General features: G+C 35.5%; 1 pseudogene; it reads right to left on the reverse strand.

Annotated features, from left to right (window-relative positions):
• Positions 1-1,043: 1,043 nt before the first annotated feature.
• LOC145240614 (5S ribosomal RNA) lies at positions 1,044-1,160 on the reverse strand (annotated as a pseudogene).
• Positions 1,161-4,756: the final 3,596 nt, after the last annotated feature.

A 4,756-nucleotide genomic window follows, 5' to 3' on the forward strand; every position in this document is an offset into this window, starting at 1 on the left:
ATTGCTCCCAGGTCTACTCTGACCCGGCGTAGTAGTACCTATTAGGGTCCCAGCTATGGATTAAATAAATAGAAACCTACTTGAAAAAAATATATATTCTGTTAAAAAATGTTGTTCAAAATAATTGGATTCGGTATTAAATAACCTGAAATGGGTTGATATACCGTAGAACAAAAACCACCAAACCAAACCAATCATCGATTCCAACTTTTAAATTAAAACAAAATTATCCCTTTTATCGACTGGAAACAATACCGTTTTCATTTATAACATGCTACTAAATTGAGCACGTACTTTGTGACCATCACCGAGGGAAAATATTGCGACTCTCTTACGCGACCGGTGTTTATTCCCGTCTAAAAGAAAAGGGGTTAGGGTAAATTTTTGCTTTCTTTCAAACTCGAAGGCGACTTTTACTGATTTTCGGGTATGCTACAAATGAATATCACAGTAATGTTCTATTTTAGCGTTGGAAAAAATTTCCAAAAATATTTAATTGAAACGAAATTGAATATAATGTTTAATTATATATAAAACGTCCGATAATTCAACGGGTCTAACTTTATTGTGACACATTATTTTCCGTAAAATTTTACTAAAGAGCTTTTCTTGGAATGGGCTTTTTATTATAGTTGGGATTCTTTCAAGCGAGACGACGCGGATGAAATAGATTAGATGAGTGAGAGGGAGAAAGAAAGAAGGAAGGAGGAAAACAGAGAGAGATGGTCGAATAGATATGAGCATACATACGCACACATCCATCGATACGCGCTATCTTGTAACTTTGATATTGTGGCACCCATGACTTGACTAATCAATTTTATTTATCACACCATAAACTTTAAAGTAAGATCTGATATTTTAAAAGGCTCCCCACGGGCTTGACAGACTATGGATACCCACTGTAAGGCTGCCTGCGTGTGAAATTTTTTGGCAAGAGTTGCGCAATCTCCAACCATACCTCTCCTGAGTCGACATTGTTGAATACAAGTGACAAGTGGAGGTTCAGGACGACTGGAAACAATGCCGAGATAAGCGGAAAGCACATACAGCACCTAGAATTCCCAAATGGTCACCCATCTAGTACTAGCCAGGCTCAACGTTGCTTAACTTCGGTGATCTGACGGGAACCGGTGTGTCAACGTGATTTACAAGTTTATTAAACCACGATGAATATGTAATTCTCATGAATCAAAGAGAAGGGCGAACATTTTCGTTTGATTCGATTTGTTTGTTTCTTTCATTTATTTATTTAGTGTAATAATCGGTGAATACCTATCCCGACTAAATGACATGTGCGGTTTCTTAATTCTTCTAACTCTGTGATAATTTCAACCTCACGAAACTACTTCGACTCACGTTTGGGTGGATCTCGAATATCCAGGTGGGGAAAATTTTTTACACGAGTATACATGCAGGTTCGGCAAGTTGGGGGTGGGTAGAACTTTAGATGTAGAATAAAGTGAAAAAAAAAAAAGGAAAGACAAAATATGCGTGTGAGAAAGATACAGAGAGACAGATAAAACGCGAGGAAGAGAGAGAGAGAAGGGGAGAGCAAGCGCATTAAAAACGTGGGTGTGGCACAAATGGGAGTAGCCGGTAAATGCTTTTGTCTCATCCCTACACACCTTTCCCTTGGCTTCGTTTTCCCCTATCAGCAGTGCAGGCAGCATCTGTCGCGATGCAAGACACTGCTGTACTAACCAAGTGCGCGCGCACGGACCAGACCGAAGAAGCCGTAACTAACAATTTCAGGCCGTTTTATACAAGTTGGAATAATAAACATAAAAGAAATAGAATTTTTTTTATTTTTATATATATATATATATATATAAATACATAAATAAATAAATAAATAAATAATAATAATTAAAACAAAAGAATTGGAGAAATTGGAATCAGGGGGCTGGTTGAGAAGATAAAACGAATAACAATAATGAAACTGCAGAAACCCTGAGGAACATTCTAGAATGCGGAAACCAATCCATATAAATGGCTAAATAATAACTCGGATGTTACGATAAGAACAAAACAAAAGCAGAGAGAACATGACAACAGAAAACAAAACATCGCAAAATATCCTCCAAAATAAATCGTAGTGCCTACATCAGTTAGCGTCACATGAACGAGTTGTGAAGGGTCCGGGGGATACTAGCCAGGTCTCCACTGGCAGAGCGTAGAGAGAATGACTTTTGGGGAGGCTTTTTTGCCATCCAATCCCCAAGGAATACCAATAGGCGATGCCACCGAGAAATCAATGGAAAACAGCTGCTGTGATAATGTGGAGTCACTTGCGAGAGATAGAGAGCACTGAAAATCTGGGAAAACTGTGGTCACCCAGACTCCAGAAAACACCGCAAATTATTGCACTGAGTGTGGGGCCTGTGGAAATTCCATAGGGGACTCATATGTAATATATTGATGTTGGCATTCTGTGGATGTTCAGAGTAAATGGAGACGCTCTGATATTATTGTAGACCTTTTGTTAAAACTGCAGAAGAATTTATCTAAGCTAGCATGAACGCCCGGTAAAGCCTGGTCGTAAATTACGCTTAAATATGATATTTTAATTTTTGCAGATTTTGTATATATTATTCTAGAGTTAATGTTCTATCGATTTTTATATATTATAAAGTTGCGATTTCAAAAAGAATATATATATATATATATATATATATATATATATATATATATATATATATATCCACATGACTTGGGTGCATTAGCTTGAGTTGAAACCGAAATAAAAATTTACGAATATATATATATATATATATATATATATATATATATATATATATATATATATATATATATATATATATAGCTTGAGTTCCTTCAGCCATAATCGAAACCGAAACCAAAATTTATGAAGAATAATTGATAAAATTATCTATAAATAAATAGATGATTTAAGTGGCATCATCTATAGTCGAAACCAAAACAAAACTTATGAAGAATACTTCTTAAAATTATTTATGACATGAAATAGAAGAATATAACAATAAAACGACCCGGATGTAAGCGTGACACACAGAAGAACACGCACGCTATCGTATTAATATATAGATTTGTTATCACTCAGACTCCAGAGAACACCACAAGAGGTTCTCAAATAGTATTCTTTGATGATCGCATGCGTGAAAACTTCTAGTTAGTGAATAATAATAATAATAATAATAATAATAATAATAATAATAATAATAATAATAATAATTTTTGTGTACAAAAAAAATGGAGCCACACCAAATAAGTCAGGAGAGTTAAGGAGGATGGAAATAGCGAGGATAGAAAGAACTAGCCAGACCTCCACTTGTTTGAATGCAAACTGGGACCTTGGGGAGTCTTATTGCCACCCAAATTCCAGTGAAGACTAATGATCACTGCCACCGAGAAATTAATGCTAAGCGGCTTTTGCGATAAAGCAAATCCTTTTGCGGAGGTTGTCAAAAGAACTGGAGAGTATTGGAAATCTGAGGAGACTCAGACTCCAGAGAATACCAGAAGTTGTTATTAAAGAGTAATTTTCGATGATGTCTTGCGTGACTCTCCTAGTGAGTAAATAATAATAACAATAAATAGATTTATTTTTACTTATGCAATTTTACAGAATGTGAAATCAGTATATGAACTTGGGAAACGACTTCCTACAGTCAACCATCTATTAAAGTTTTTGGATAGAATAATAATAATGAAGCTGAAACTATTTGAAGATGAGCGTAGAAATGTGTGACGCTTTCTATTTAAATTTTAACTCTGGTGCTGCACTATCGAACTGCCTTATAGAATCCTGTTTTATTATATTTATATTTGAATACAAAATTAGAACATTTTTATTTACATGGCATTATATATATATATATATATATATATATATATATATATATATATATATATATATATATATATATAGGCTAGAACGATAAAATTGAACGAGTTCTGAAGGGTCCAGAGAGGACTAGCCAGACCTCCACTGGCAGAGTGCAGAGAAAACTGGGGCTTTATTTTACAACTTTTATTGGAAATAATCAATTATGGTAATTTGATTATGTAGTAGAGCTAACATCTATTCAACGTAGCCGTTTTCAGCCTCAATCATCGCATCGATACAGGTCCGGAACTGGGAGCGTGCCTTTTCCACAAGCGCCGGTGGGAGTTCGACGAATACTCGGCGGATGGCGCCGATCATGCTGGCTTTGGTATTATGAGAGTTCGTGTTTGTGATGCTCTCGACCTATGACCAAACGAAGTAGTCCAGCGGGTGCATGTCAGGAGAGGAGAGGGACCAGTGGGAGAAGGGTACTATGTTGTAGCACTTCTTTTGATACCAACTCTGGGGCTCTTTGGACTTGTGGGCCGACGTCGAGTCCTGCTGCCACACCCAGGGTCTGCCGAATTTTGGATTAGTGGTAGAATATTCATTTGTTTATAGCTTTTTAGGAATTAAGCCTCCCTATTCGTTAAGCAATAAGCGGTCATTTTTTGTTTGTTTGTTTTTTTTTATTTCAGTGTGTACACATCACTTTAAACAACATATTTTGAAATTAGAAAGAACTTAGTTCAAGCAATTTATGTATATACATGTTTGCAGATAATCAAATTGTACTGCGTTTGGTATAAGTTTGTTGTTGTTGTTGTTGTTGTTGTTTTTTTAAATAATTTTCGACTGTTAACTTTTCTACACGTTTACTAAGGAAAAAAATTACTTTTTTAAATTAATGGGGTGCTTAGATCGTATTTTAATTTATACAGGCTG

This window comes from Euprymna scolopes, chromosome 19, assembly GCF_053919585.1.
Source record: "Euprymna scolopes isolate OS-2025 chromosome 19, ASM5391958v1, whole genome shotgun sequence".
Lineage (NCBI taxonomy): Eukaryota > Metazoa > Mollusca > Cephalopoda > Sepiida > Sepiolidae > Euprymna > Euprymna scolopes.